Genomic DNA, 16498 nt, shown 5'->3' with positions numbered 1-16498 from the left:
CTTTCATAAAAAGGGCTACAGAACCTATATGGGGTCAGAATTAGGGAATTTTTTCCTTTTTAAATAAAAATAAATAATGGCACTAGTATGTCATTTGCACTCACATACTATCTGCCAGAACCTTCAAACTGATCCTTAATGGTTGTTGTTTTTTTTTATTTTATTTAATTGATTATTATTTTTTCTATGGTTACATGATTCATGTTCTTTCCCTCTCCTCCTCCCATCCCACTCCCATAGCCAACAAACAGTTGCACTGGGTTTTACTGGGTATCATTGATCAAGACCTATTTCCATATTATTGATATTTGCACTAGGGTGATCTTTTTAAGTGTACATCCCCAATCCTATTCCCATCAACCCTTGTGATCAAGCAGTTGTTTTTCTTCTGTGCTTCTGCTCCCACAGTTCTTTCTCTGAATGTGGATAGTGTTCTTTCTCATACCTCCCCCAGAATTGTCTTGGATCATTGCATTGTTGCCAGTAGAGAAGTCCATTAAATATGACTATGCCACAGTGTATCCATCTCTGTGTGTAAGGTTTGATCCTTAAGGGTTGTGATCCATTTCACTACTGGACTAAAAATCTTGCACTTAAATCAGGCATCCTACAGAGAGTTTAAGTACTGCTCAAATTGAGCTCCTTTGGATGAACTCTAGATTGGCAGTGTTCCTAAAATGCAGTCACCATTGGTGAAAATTAAACTCTAGGCATGGACTTATCACATTATATGTTGCAAAGGTCACAAAGTCAGCATGTGTAAAGAGTAAGACATGAATTCAGGCCTTCCTAACCTAATTACTGACTCTTCAGCTATTACCAAATGGAGCTTCATGAACTTAAGTCCTGCCTTATGTTTGAAAGAAGTTAGAACTAGCCAAATCAGCTGGGTTCTGATCCTTTGACTGTGGGAAGGGGAAGAGATGAGAAGATGAGAAGGTTGTTTTGTTCTAAATGGCAAGGAGGTTATGCTTGGGATGGAGGAAAAAACAACACATTAAGAGCAAAGAAGCAAATGAGGTCTCTCAAGCCCCTCCTATCAATGTGGCTCTTGGTGTTCCCCTGCTGTCTCTAATCAACCATTTAAAGATATAACTTATAGTTAATTAACATGCAATAACTTTCTTCCTTCCACTTGCTAAATTGAATGCTCATTAGGGGACCTACTCTAAGACAGTTAATAAGTCTGCCATGTTACCAGATGATTCTGCATCCATTAGCATACTACTCTTGTTTATCTATAAGTTAAAGTACAATGCTGAATGAGAAAAATTTCAAGCCAACACTGTGATAGCCTCCATGTGTCTTTGAATGTTAGGCAAAAAACTACCTCTCAGAAATATACTATTTAAACCCAGATGGCACAAAAGTGAGTCTGATTCTCAAATCTCATCTGGGGGTTCTAAAACATTTTTATGCCATTAATACCTTTGGAAATATGATGAAGGCTATGAATTTCTTCTTAAAATTATATTTTAAAATGTGCAAAATAAAATATGTATGATTACAAGAAATAAAATAGCACCTAGGTAGTACAGTGGATAAGAGGCTACCTAAACTTGAAGTGAGTCAGAGGAGCAAAAACCTCAAAGAATCCTAAAATGAATTACTCTTTGTCAGCAAAATGCGATGTTTTGATGGTAACAATAAAAGGTGATTTAGCCAAAGTTATATAAACTTATTGAGAGAGAGAGAGACAGAGAGAGAGAGAGACAGAGAGAGAGAGAGACAGAGAGAGAGAGACAGAGAGAGAGAGACAGAGAGAGAGAGAGAGAGAGAGAGAGAGAGAGAGAGAGAGAGAGAGAGAGAGAGAGAGAGAGAGAGAGAGATTTCCTTTAAGGTAAGATCAGATCCCAGATGTCAGACCAGTGTGGTCCCCTCCATGCTAGTTGCTGCTTGCCAAGCAACAGGGAGTCAATCTATTTAAAAGCTGAATGAAAGAGCCCCTCTCCTTATCAAGCTTCCTTTTAAACCCCACTAGTTCCTCTCTTCATGGTGATATTATATATTGATACTCACGCTGATGCCAGGGGATGCCAGGCCTTTAGATATGACATTACTCTGAAATACCTACTGTTGGGATACTGAGGGATAGAAGTATTTTATTTCACACAATGTCTCCTCTGATTCTTTGGGAGAATAGCATGTTGTCTCCCCACTCTTGTTCTTTAAGGAGATTAACATGTTGGGTCTTCTTAATAAATGATTCCACATATAAATTCTATACTGTTGATGTGATCCTATGGCAGGGATGCCAGAGATGACATATAACGTGTTCTATATGGGTATGTGGCTGCTCTTCCCCCAACCACCCTCCACCCCGAGTTTATTACTAAGAAGGCAGAGGGACTTGGATGGAGCTACTCCCCTCCCCCTCTCCACCATGCCTGATGACATTTTTTCACATCTTACTACCACCTTAGACCTAGAAGACTGGCCAATATGGCAGCAAAGGAAAGTGATAAATGTTGGAGAGGATGTAACAAAAATAGGGAAATGAATACACTGTGGGTGGAGTTGGAAATTGGTTCAATCATTCTGGAGGGCAAATTGGAAGTATGCTTAAAGGGCTTTAAAAGAATGCCTACTCTTTGACCCAGTCATACCTCTGATGGGTTTGTACCTGAAAGAGATAGTAAGGAAAAAGACTCATACAAAAATATTTATAGCCATGCTCTTTGTGGTGGAAAAAAATCAGAAAATGAAGGGGATGTCCATCGATTGGGGAATAGCTGAACAAATTGTGGTATCTGATAATAGTGGAATAGTATTGTGCTGAAAGGAATGATGAACTAGAGGAATTCCATGTGAACTGGAAAGACTTCCAGGAATTGATGCAAAGTGAGAGGAGCAGAACCAGGAGAACAGTGTACACAGAGACCGATACATTATGGCACAATTGAATGTAATAGGCTTTTCTACTAGCAGTAACACAATGATCCAGGACAATCCAGAGGAAGTTATGTAAAAATGGAGACTTGAACTCCGGACTCCAATCCCCAGGAGTCCTTGCTAGATTCCAGAATGCCCTCTAATCTCACTGAGATTTCCACCTGGGCGAGGTAAAAAATTTCTATTTAACCTTACTGTAAAGGCTACTGGGTTCTCTTTCCTACTTCTGCTTCCCAGCAGATGCGTCTCTTTCATAATGTAAGTGAGGTTGTCTAGGCCTCTCTGGGCCTAGATATGTGCTTTCTTATTCTGTATTTTCTTTAATCATTAACCTTTAATAAACCTCATAAAAATATAATACTCCTTGCAGAGGGAAACTAATTTCTACCTGCCTCAATTTCCCCTAAATTTTAATCATAACAGTTAAATTTTAACTCTAACAGTTATGAGAAAGAATACTATCCACATCCAGAGAAAGAACTGTGGGAGTAGAAAGGCAGAAGAAAACATATGATCAATCACAGAGTTCAATGGGGATATGATTGGGGTTTTGATATTAAAAGGTCACTGTATTGCAAATATGAATAAAATGGAAAAAAGTTTTGAGCAATGATAGATATATAACCCAGTGGAATTGTTTGTCAGTTCCAGAAGGAGAGGAGGGAAAAATGGGGTGGGGTGGGAATAATGAATCATATAACCATGGAAAAATATTCTAAATTGAAAAGAAAGAAAAAATATGATTATAACTTAAAATTATAACAGGTTCTTGACTCACCATCAAGGTCCAATTGAGATAACTTATATACTATAATAAGCATGCAGGTGCAGCAATATTGCACTTGCCCATCATCAGCCTGGACTACAGAAAATTACCATACTACAGAAAAAAAAAAGGACAAAAGATTTAGGAAAAGTGGAAATATGATTCCTTAGTCTGATTTCTGTTTTAATCACAGGGATAGTAAGCGAAAGTTAAAGTTAAACAGGGATACGATAGTCACATATAAAGACAGGAAACAGGGAAGTCCAACACCGTGGTTTGCCAAACAGCCACTTTGCCATTCTTCTGAGACAGATCCTCTGACTTGGCATAGATCCTCACCAATCCTCAACAATTGTTGGTCTCCTTGACCTTGAGCTACTTTGCATTGATCATGTATCTGCCTTTGACTCATGTTTGAAGAAAGGCAAGGGTCCATTCAGTGGTAGGTATATGGGTGACAATGTAAGGTGGAATCCACTATACCATTTCCTATTGCAACATTTATTTGTATACAGGCAAAGCTAGAAAACACAATGGATAGTACACATAAATACATATAACACCACAAACTCTCATTACCTTTGGGAGTATATTTATGTGATAACCCTTAGACCAATGAAATAATAAATGCTCTCTGTTCTTATTTCTGTAAGTGATTAAGGAGTTTTTCCTTAAACTGAGCTAAAGTCTGCCACATGATAACTTCCAGTCATTGGTTCTAATTCCTCCCTCTGAAGCCAAGTAGGACAGTCCTAATAATCTCTATTACATAAAAATTAAAACATCTTATAATCTTGGACAAAACATATGGTCTTCTCTAACACTAATGTGCATCTTAGCATTTTATTCAAGACTGGCAAATGAAGATATCAATCACCTAGTATTTAAAAACAAACATAATTGCTCATCTTTCCCTTGTACTTTTTGCATTTAGGTTGGGTATTTTTCAAGCTTTTTAAATGATTTCTTAATAAGTGTCATCTGGATGCTGAGCCACAAGGGAGACAAGAGAAATTACAATGTTTTCCTTGCTCTGTGGGGGTTGCACTATAGGTTTAGGGAAATCCAGGTGGATACTGCACCTTATGGACATAACTTTGGGGAGGACATGGCTTTGAAATCTCCTATCTTATTGAATGTCCTTTCCCACGCCCCTGAGAGAATATACTCAGTTTTACTGGATAGGTGACTCTCAGGCGTAAAACTTAGATTTTTTGCATTCCTGAATATCATATTCTATGCCTTTTGATCCTTTAATGTAGAAGCTGCTAGATTCTATGGGATGTTGATTTTAGCTCCGTGGCATTTGAATTATTTTTTTCTTTGGCTGCTTACAGTATTTTTGCCTTGGCTTGTGGGATCTTGAATTTAGCCAACATATTCCTGGAAATTGTTGTTTGAAGATTTTTCTGGAGGTGATCTGTGAATTTTTTCAGCTTCAATTTTATTTTCTTATTTGAGGATATTTGGGCAGTTTTCTTTGAAAATTTCTTGTATTATTATGTACATTTTTTTTTCCGTCATGACTTACAGGTATTCCAATAATTCTTAAATTGTCTCTCCTAGATCTGTTTTCCAGGTCAGTTTTTTTAAAAATAAGAAACTTCCATGTTTTCTTCTGTTTTTTATTCTTTTGATTTGATTATTGTTTCTTGATCTCTCATGAAATTATTAGTTTCTAATTGCTCAATTCTGATTTCTAAGACATGATTTTCCTCTGTAAGCTTTTGGGTCTCCTTTTTCATTTGGCCCATTTTGTCTTACATTGCTTTCATTTCTCTTCTCCACTTTTCCTCTGACTATCTTAATTGTTTTTTAAAATATTTTTTGATCCCTTCCAGAAACTGTGTTCAGTCCATATTTTTCTTTTGGACTTTGCATGTGTTTCCTTTCTTTTCACTGTCCTCTTCTGTTTGTTGCTCTTTGTCTTCATGCTTTTTTGTTTGTTTGTTTGTTTTCTGCTCATTTTTCCTACATTTTAATAGATCAGCTCTATTTTCTGGGAGGTTAGGTTACACTCTTAATTTTCAATCTTTCCTTGATGCTACCCTTAGCTTTTTTTCCTGAGTTTCTATCAGATTCAGTTTTTCCAAGATGATATGAGGGCCTGAGGGCTGTTGAGCTCTGAGGGCCACCTCCCATGGCTGATTCAATTAACTCTTGAGATGCTGATAGAATAAAGACTTGCTTCAGGCTTGAGCATAAGCTTCTTGTCTTACTCTGAGCTTGATGATGTCAGGGACAGCTCAAATTCTAGCCTGAGTTTCAGGTGTAAGTATTTGCTCTCACTGTGTACTTGATTAGTTCATTGCCCTGTGCTAGACATGAACTCTTGTCAAAAATAATTGGACCCTCTTTGGGTCTACCAACTACACCAAACTGAAATCTATTTCCTCACCACACTCCCAGACTGGGACTCCTGGCTTCACTCAGGGCCCACATAGATCAACCCACTTCAACATAGACTGCCCTGGTCTGGGATTTCAGACTTCACCACAGGTTTAGAATTTCAAGGGGTATATGTTGGTAGGACCTCTATTTTGCTCAGGCAGGGTATCAGGGTATGAATGTTGGCTTGAGATTTGGTTCCAAACCTGGAACAGTAGATGTGGGGTTAGGGTATATGGCTTGCTCTTGGCTTCCTCTTCACTCCTTGCTATAGTTTCCTGTTGACTTTGCTCCCCTCTCATCCCAGTGCCCCAGATGTTCACTGCCTACCTTTTAGGTTTTTCTTTTCTTGAAAGTTGTTTCACTCTTTCATTCCAGTATTTGTTTTGTGGCATTATTTTAATATTGGTTGAAGAGGATTCTCATGGTAACTTTGAGCTTCTCTGCTTTACTTTGCCATGTTTTCGCCACCCCAGGCAGTCTGATTTCATTTAATCTTATAGAATGATTGTGGAGGAAATAAATTCCTTGTGATCCCTAGAGTGTCTAAGGACAGATCTGAACTCAGGTCTTCCCGACTCTAGGTCCAGCATTCTATCTACTGTGCCATTTAGCTGCCTCCATTCTCCTCAGTTATTTAATACTGAAATTTTACCCTATAATTTTATTGAAACTGTTCTCTCAATGATTACCAATGTTCTCTCAAATTCTGAATCTAATAAAAATCTTTCAAATCTCATCCCCTTTCACCTCTCTTAACTTTTTTACTTCATTAAATGATCCCCTGATGCTCTCTTCTCAGTGCCTTCTAAAACCTAGACTTCTCCTGGTTCTCTTCCTTGCAGTAAGACCACTCCCCATCTTCATCAATTGATCAGTTTTTCCATCACATTCTTCAGTGCCTGAATTATTACTTATTTCATAGCCTTTTATGTACACATCACATCTCCTCTACATAATCATAACCTTGATGACCAGGATCATTTATTTATTTTTATGTCACTTTACAACACATAACACAGTCACATAGGGATAGGAATATATTTTGGACCCATGATTTCAATGTAATTCAGAATTCTCTCAAGGGTAACTTCCCTCTAAAAATACAAGTTGGCATCTTCTCTAGTTCTTACTGTCCTAAAGAGTTGATATATCATAGATATAGAGTAGGCATTAAACAAACATCTATTGCCTTGAAGTAGATACTATATAATAATTTGGAAAGTAGATCCATCTAACACTTTCATGACCAGAGGTGGCCTTTATTTCAATATTTCTAATGTTATAATAGGGTCGTTCTCACATCCATGCCATATCCCCTCTAATATTACCCATTTGATACCAATAACATAGAATGAAGCTAAGACTTTCTGCTATTTTTATTTTTGTCTCCATCATGGGAGCCTCCTATTTCATTCTCCTACCTCACTTCTTGACAGTCTTGTGGGAGGAAGTGAAAGCCCAGTGAGTGACATGTTTATTTATGTACCTCATCTGGGAATATGTGAATATGAAAAGACAAGTGGCAAGGAGAGATTTCTTCAAACAGCCTTTCTGTGGCTCTTGTCAGTACCATCTTTGGAGCTGGTTGGGTTTACAGCACCTTTAGTTATATTTGAGTGCATAATAATCTTATAGCACATTAAATATAATTTTTGAATTACATCTATCTTCCCAGCACTTCTCTTTATATTTCTTAGTAAAACTATTCATGGGGATCTCTTGACAACAGACATGCTGTTGAGGGTTTATTAGTAGGCAGAAAATTACATACCTGATCATCTTCTTTTCTCCATTTTCCACTAGTGATATTTTGTCATTTATCTGTTCATTCATCTGATATGTATTTAGTACCTTTTGTTTTCAAGGCCATGTGGAACACTTATAATGGGTAGAATGATGGCCTTAAAGTCCATAAGACCTGAATTCAAATCCAGTCTTTAATATTATTAATTGCCTTAGGAAATTCATTAGAACTTATTTATTGTTATATTTGGGTTGATTTTTTAAATCAAAAGTTGGAAGAAGAGCATTACAGGTCCATTGCTTATTAGCTTTCCTAGAAATTAGGGAATATAAAACTCAGACTTTCTTCTCTAAGATTTTTCAGTATAGTTGATGAGGAAAGAGACAAAAATGACTAAGACTAAAGGCATTCAGATAATACATGTGGTTTGGAGTCAGGATGACCTGACAAAGTTTCTACCCTATTTACTAACTTTTTTCACCCTGGGTAATCACTTAACTTCTCCCCAAATTAGTTTCCTGATTTGTATAATAAGAATAAGATTACCATCTCACTCACCAGGTTGATGTGAGGGTTAAATTAGACTATATACATAACCACGTGACCCATCTCAGGTTCCAGAGAACCTATAATATGATATCATCATTCTTTCTCTAGACAGTCGGACTCTGTTGTTAAAAGGGTATATAAAGCCCATGAACCATCTCCTCTAGGAGGTAGTCCTTTCACACTGTCTCCCAGCTATTTCAATATGACTTCTAAATTAATGAATTTCTCTTTTTTTTTAAGTTAAGTTTTGGAGTCTTGTATTTTTGCAAAAGGTAACCTTTCACAAACCTTGGATTTTTACTGTAAAGCTCTCCTGCAATATAACTACACTGATATATACCATAATTAGAAATGGTCAGGACTGATGGATGTCAGGTAGGTTCATGTACATTTGATAGGCTGTTTATAGATTCACCCTTCAGAGAAATAGCATGATGGTCATGGGAATACAGACAACTAGAGACTGAACTACATATTTGTGCTATATATACCAGTTGTTAAGACAGAATTCTTTTAATTCACCTTTTCAAAAAATAATTAATTTAAATTGAGCTTTAATCAAGAGCACTGTGACATGGAATAGAAAGTTTATAGTTTACACTATTGGATGCCCACAACAACCATAAGGTAGACACACAGTGGTAGAATTATAAGAGGCCAAAGCTGGATTTTAGAGATCTGCTTTCAAGACCCATCTGAATAATGTATTCATGTGACCTCATGAAAGTCACTTCAATTCTCTAAGACTTATCTCTAATTTTCTTATTTCTCATTTCTCGTTTTCCTAAAACAGAGGCAATAATATTCATGCCATCTATCTCACAGATATATTGTGAAGATTAACTTAGTCAACCAATAGAAAAAGTATCTTTTGAAACTCTAAACTGTTACATTAATAGGAAGTGTTATTGTCATTACACATGAAGAAACTGAGGCTACATGAATGATCTATGGACACATAGACAATGAAAGAGCTAGAAACTGAACTCAGGTATTCTGCCTTCTATCCATTTTTTTTCCTTTTTCTGTATAGTTCTCAATCAATAGCTCTGTTACCTTACTCCACATCTTTAACTCTATTTGCTGAGGCAGCAAAGGATATGTCCTACCCTCTAGGATATTGTGTTCTAGTGAGTGAGACAATACTTCAGAAGGAATCCACCTTAGACATGGAAGGGATAAATGAATACAGTATTTCTTTTGAAGAATGGATATGAATTAGTGGGAAAGCACCTAAAGACAAACAATTATATCCACTTTATAAGTGAGGAAAGGAGGCATAGAAAGAATAAAGCCTTTTACTGAAGTCACAAAGCTAAATATCCATGATAGGAATAGAATATAGAGATTCCAAGTTTTAAGCCAGTATTCTTTCTTTTAAGTCAAATGAAAGGTTTAGATCAGGCAATTTAGTAGTTCCCTTTCTAGACTGACATTCTGTTGAGTATTTTACACATTCTCTGTTCTTTTCCTGAACTTTTCTCCCAATCTCTTTGACCCTGTGTGGAGGGAGAAATTAGTGTGCTATTTGGTAGGTAATAGTTCCAAGAAGTTAATAAAACTGGTTCCGCACCCCCCTCCTTCTCCCTTCAAGACAAGATTACCCCCATTCCATCCTTCTTCCAGTAGGTCAAAGGCCTTATAACCTATACGTGTTTTGGGTTGGATCTTTGGAGTTTGTCTGGGAACTTGCCTTAGGGAAGTCCCAGACAGACCTTGTCTTAGTCTCTGATGTACCCCATGATAAAATCTCAAGTCTCCCATTTTATCAGAGGCTTCTTCCAGGTGATCAAGACCTGTGACTGGAATTATCCTGTTGTATCCATTGTAAAACATCAGCCTCTCCCAAGTAATCCAGCCCTCACCTCTTTGTATCTTTGTATAATATTCCTGTCCTTTATTTCTGGATGAAAACCTCTGTCTCCAACCATGGTAAAAAATGTCATAATCCCTTCAGGGAGGTTTGACTGTATCAGGATTCTCCTATAAATAAGGGCACTTATTTTAGGTTAATGACTTGAGGCAGTGACCCACATTTCTCCCTCTTTCTACCAATAAAGCATTGCACTTTAAGTGATGGGTCTCTTGGTATCATTTTGAAAAGTGGCTAAAAAGGGTATATCTTGATACTTCAAAGTCCCCTTATACTTCCACTTCACACAACCCTGACCTGAGTGGGATAGGGTCAAGAACATTAGACCCCAACACTGTAATAAGTTCACAAAGCAAAAGGTACTCAGTAAGACCTGAGTTCAAATTTTGGCTCAGATATTTATTATTCTTTTGACCCTAATTAATAATCCCTTCACTTTCCTTACATAAAAAAGGGGATAATAGTTGGATTTACATCCCAGGATTGTAAACCACTCCGCAAACTTGAAAAGTTATCATTATTATTGGTAGTCTTTTTCCATAGTATGTCTGACCAATTGATCATTCAGGTTTTGTTTTTTTTCCTGAATACCTCCACTGAAGGTAAACTTTCTCCCTCCAGAGGCAGATCACTTTGCTTCTGGATAGGTCCATTTTTGAGGATTCACCCCCCCCCCCAACAACAATCCTAAATCTCTGAAAAATGTAACAGTTACTCCTAGTCCTGGTTTCTGTACTCAAACAAAATGTTCAGACAGTTCTTATGTCCCCACTATTTCTTGTAGTTTCCATCCAAATGTCTATAATTTTAAAAAGTTAAAATAATTCAATAATTGAAAAAAATTACCAGGTAGAAGTCACTAGGCCTAGATTCAAATTATACCTTTGTAAGTACCTATATGATCTTGAACAAATCACTTACCATTTTTATGCCTGTTTAGTGATATGTAAGATAGAGAGATTAAGCTCCCATTCTAGTTGAGGAATATCATCAACATTCTAGTCCTTCTCAGGGATTGGGCTAGGCTTCTCTGTTTACCCTATAAAGACAAACTAACCTGAATGATTCCCAGCTACCAATAATTACTCATATGCCTCTGTTCTCTTCTTTAAAGTATGAAATATCCTCGCCTAAAAAAGAGAAAAAGAGGGCCTAATCAGAGAAATCTTTCTTAACCAGATTGCTAAAGGCTGCTCAAATCTCATGACTAGATTTCATTCATCAGATGACTCCTCATCCTCTCAAGGATGAAATAATCAGAGTTGTTGAGAACCCTTAGCTCACTTCCTCAGTTATTGTCCACCAATCAAGATTGCTTTTCTCTTGTCCTGGGAGGTCCCAGAAATTTTCTTTCAGGAAGACAGACATAGATTTATAATGCCCCAGGACTCTTCCTTGGCATCTTTGATCACCAAAATAGAACACTCACTATTGCTTTATTATTTTCCATCCTAATAAATTGAATTTTCTTGACCAGAAATTTATCTTTTGGAATGCTATTCACAAGAGGTCTTTGTTTTTAGACTTCACTCTTAGTTAAAAAGATATTGAAAATACATTTGTCTTTCTTTAACTCTAAAGATCTCCTTCATTCTTCAGTCTTATTAACAATGACTAGGTAATGACCTCTACATCCATTGACTTCAACTCCTAGGGATAAGCTAGGATTGATTTTATTATCTTCCTACTTATCTCATATGTTGACTTCTTACTGTATTGCCAATTTTTATTTTGGCCTTTTCAGCCCAAAGTTTATTCTCCTTGAAAGACAAAACAACAAATAAATAGGTAAGCACTTCTGACATTTTATCATTATCTCATCTTTCTTTTATTATTTTCTTTTTCTCATACAAGAAACAAAACTAAAAATGTTTTGTCCTTTGTTTATTTTTCTACCAATAGGTCATTCTGAGGGTTAGCAGCTGTGAGGCTAGTATGACAAGTACCTAACATACTTTTTCTGTTCATTCTTTTATATTTAAATTGATCTTCCATATTTATCTTTTTTAAAAATTTCTAATGGATTCCATTTGCACTCACATCAGTCTTGTTTGACAAATCTTTTCTGATCTGAAATGTGTTTTCCTAGCATCAAAATTCCATCCTTGAGATTATCCCATTTTTCCTGAGCTAAACTCACCTATAGAATTTTAAGTTATAGAATCTGAATTAGCTATCTATGGTTTATATCAGATTGTGTTGAGTTTCTTCTCTTTTTGTATCATAATTTTCATTATGGAATGATTATATCCACTATGAGTTTCCCCTTTATTTCTCTAAAAGTAACTAGTTGAGAAACAGGTTTAAATTTAATTAGCTTCTCTGTTTATTTTAAGGTTTCAAGGCTGAATTATAATTTTGGCAGATCAGGAATTTTTTTTTCATTATCTGACTGTGGCAGAGGGAAAGTTCCAAGTTTTTCTGGGTTAATTATTATTACTATACTGTACCTTTATTCCAAGACTATATTTTCCCCAATCCTCTATTTCTTTTTTTCATTTTGGTAGCCTGTCTTATAGGGATGAAAAATAAAATTTCTGTCTCTGCAGATCTTTACCTAATCAGTCAATTAATTACCAAATCCTATGTCCTTTGTTTTTCAAACCTCATCCTTCTTGACCTTTTCAAACCTCATCCTTCTTGACCTCTCTTCAGTCTATGACACTGCCAGTCACTGTCTCTTCTTCTATACTCTCTTATTTCAGTTTTCATGACACATATTCTTCAACCTTTGCTGAATCTATTATATTAATGTCACATTGTAATGCTATGGGTGTCCTTCATGGCTCTATCTAGGAAACTATTATCCTCTTCCTTTATCTTAGCTAGATTGGTGAATTCATTAGTTACCAAAGTTAGAGTTAATATCTCCCTGTACATGATTCCTAGAAGTATGTATCCAGTTCTTGACTCTTGCCTGAGAATAATTTCAAATTCACCAAATACCTTGTGGATATACTAAAATGATTGTCTTGAAACCATCTCAAATTTAAAGTGAGCAAAATATAACTTGATCTTTTCCTTTAAAAATGTCTACTTTTCAATGAAACAAACACTAACTTTTTACTCTGCTCTGGGTACTATATAATATCCTGGCCTAATGTTTATTTTCAAACATTCCAAATTCTATATGCTAGTGTATCTTCCTATCAAATGACTAATATTCAGTTTAAAGCATTCTGTGTGGTCTAACAGTTCTAACTTTTATATACCAATGTCCATTTCAATGTTAACCTGCCCATGAGTCTATGATTCTAAGTAAACAATCCATCAAACTGATCCATCTCCTTTCAGTTTATAAGCAACAACTTAAGAAACAAAACAGCCTCATGGTATCATATCTCCTCATCTTCAGATGATATGTCATTTTTATTTTTATTTTCATTTTCATTTTATTTAACCTAAACTTCCCAATAATTGTTGAGAACTGGAATCTTAAAAGAAGTCTTTATTTCCAAGTCAAGTGGCAGGAAAACTGAAATAGGTGTCAAATTAAAAAAGAAGAATATCCCGTAGTATGTAATTTAGAAAACCTCAAATTAACATTATCTAGGTTATATCAAATTTTTATTATATTTTGTTAGATATTTACCAATTGCATTTTAATCTAGCTTGATCTATACAAGGAATGTGAGCTGCATGGGGCAGAAGTTTCACACTTCTGGGTTAAGGTGTTCCTTATTGCCATATTCTCCCTCAAAAAAATGAAATAAACATCATAAAGGTAATTTGAAATGAATTTGAGAAATCTCACTGATGGAAGGTACTATGTTCCTTTAAAGATATATATACACATACGTAATATGTGTGTATGTATGTGTGTATGAATATTTTTTAAACTACCATGTTCTCCCCTTTATAGATGGGGTAATTAGGTACTACAAATACTTTCAAGGAATTTGTCCAAGGTCATCTAGTTAATCTATGCCAAAGCTTAGAAGTTTTGGCCAGACTGCTGCTCTGATAACCAAACTCTTCTTCCAAATTGAAGTCTTTTATCATAGTCACTAATGCTGGAAATTTCATGTAGAGAAGCATAATCTAACACATGTATGGACCTTCACAATGATTTTTTACCAGTTATTTCTGATAACTACTCTATCTTCTTTCAAAATATTCTTCTAATATATATATGTAGTCTTTAATTGTTCCAATAAATGAAGTAAATTGTGTATGATTTGGATTATTCATAGAATGTTAAAGTCAACAAGGTCCTTTGAAAATAGAATTTTAGTCAGGGAATATGGCAAACACTCACAATCCCTGCTAAAGGGGACCATTTGAACTTGTAAATTCTGATCAGAAGTCAGTCAGAACTAAAGGTAAGCAAGAGTCTGCAATCAGAGTATGATGTTATCAAACTGTTAGAGGGACATGTTTTCCAAGTTAAAAAAAAAATGTGATAGTTAAAAATTAGTCTGAGTGACCTCTCAGCTTCTATTCTGGGAGACTCAAATTAAAAACAATGACAACGAATAAAAACAGGATGTTAGAACATAATGTTAAAATTTGAAGGGACTCCATAATACAGAATGACAGAGAATAATGTGTTAAATGTTAGATCTAGAAAGAAATTTAGACCTATTTCCTTCAAAATTCTCATCTTACGTATGAAGAAACTAAAGCTAAGGAAAACCAAAATTTTAGAATTGTAGGGGGGCTTAGATACCATTTAGTCCAACCTGAAGCTAAATAAGAAAATAAAAGAATTCCTCATACAGAATATCAAGTCAGCACTTATCCATCTTCTGGCTAAAGAATATTATTGAGGACAAACTGACACCTTCCTGAGGTAGCCCATTCCAATGTATGATGGTGGAGAAGTGCTTTACATAATATCATACAGACAGTAAATGGCAGAGCCAGAACTCAAATTCAAATTTTTTCTTGCAAGTCTGGATTTATATTATACCATGACTACCTCTTACATCTTCAAGAAGAAAATAATCAAGATTTGGGAATAGTGGGATTCTACTTCAAATGATTATATTCAATATTTATTTTTTAAAGAACAAAGTAATTTATGAGGGAGTCCCCATGAGGTAGTTAAGTATATATATATTTGCTTCTAAAAAGACATTAACAATTGAAATAAAACAAGGAATATGTTAACTATTTTATACAATAATTATTATAGGTGGCAGAAAGCACCTAAAGGACAGAGGCTGTAATGAATAATTTGAAAGCTCTGAATTTAAAAAGAATACAGATAAAAGAGAGACATTATATGATTATTGGGGTTACAAATTAGAGAATAAGAGTATAGAGTAAACAGAAAAAGAAGACAGATAATGAAGAGTAGGAGGAATCATATTTAGAAAGGGGTATAGAAATGAACTTTAAAAACTAATGAATAATAGTAGGTGAAGTGGAAAGGAAGGACTACTTGGCTAATTTAGAAGATATAAAGGGGGGAGTGAAAGAAATATATAACCAAATGAAATCATTAGAGAAGAACAAATAAGCAAAGCTAAAGGGAAAAGAGAGGAGGGGATTAGAAAGAGAGGGCAAAAACAATTGGGAACAGGGTCATCTTAAAAAAAAGACTAAAACAAAATAATTGAAGGAATATAATATTATGTTTATAGTAGGAAAGGGAAAAAGTCTTAACTTTAAAAAGAAGATTTAGATGTGTTGTGACTTAGACTACTAAAGAGAATACAAATAATAGTGAAATCACAAATCCTGTGAAACATGGAAATAGCCACAATCATTTATTTCTTAGGTGCTCCTCAACCTTGATTTTTTTTGTTTGTCTTTTATAAAAACAAGCAGTAAGTGATTAGTCCAAATGGTGAACAGATTGCATTTCAGATTTTTTTAAGGGGGGTGAGGATGGGGGGATTGAACATTTAAATAGTAAATGCATTGTGTTGGATTTCAGTTTCTTGATGTTGCTAATTCCCTGTCATTACATTGGGTATAATTGCATCTTGTGAATATGTTAAAACATGTGTTTTGCTCAGACTAAGAATAGTCACAACGGGTGATTTAAACTTGTCATTTGGTAGAATGACTACAAATGGCAGAAGAATATCCCTTAAATCTGTATTGATGCGAGGTGCACTTTTGTAACCATTCCAAACAATTATTGAGGGAGATGGCATGCTGATGACAGCCATTCTGTTCAACTTTTTGTTAGCCAGATGCCACCCCCCCCCACCAAAAAAAAATGACTCCAAAACAAAACCAACCCCTGGAAATCCCTGGACTTATTTTCTGGCCTTGTAGGAGAGGCTATTTTCCCTAAAGTTGCATAAGGATGATGGTGGAGGCAGGGATA

This window comes from Monodelphis domestica, chromosome 4 (genome assembly GCF_027887165.1).
Source record: "Monodelphis domestica isolate mMonDom1 chromosome 4, mMonDom1.pri, whole genome shotgun sequence".
Taxonomy (NCBI): Eukaryota; Metazoa; Chordata; class Mammalia; order Didelphimorphia; family Didelphidae; genus Monodelphis; species Monodelphis domestica.
Note: the sequence above shows the minus strand (reverse complement) of the source record.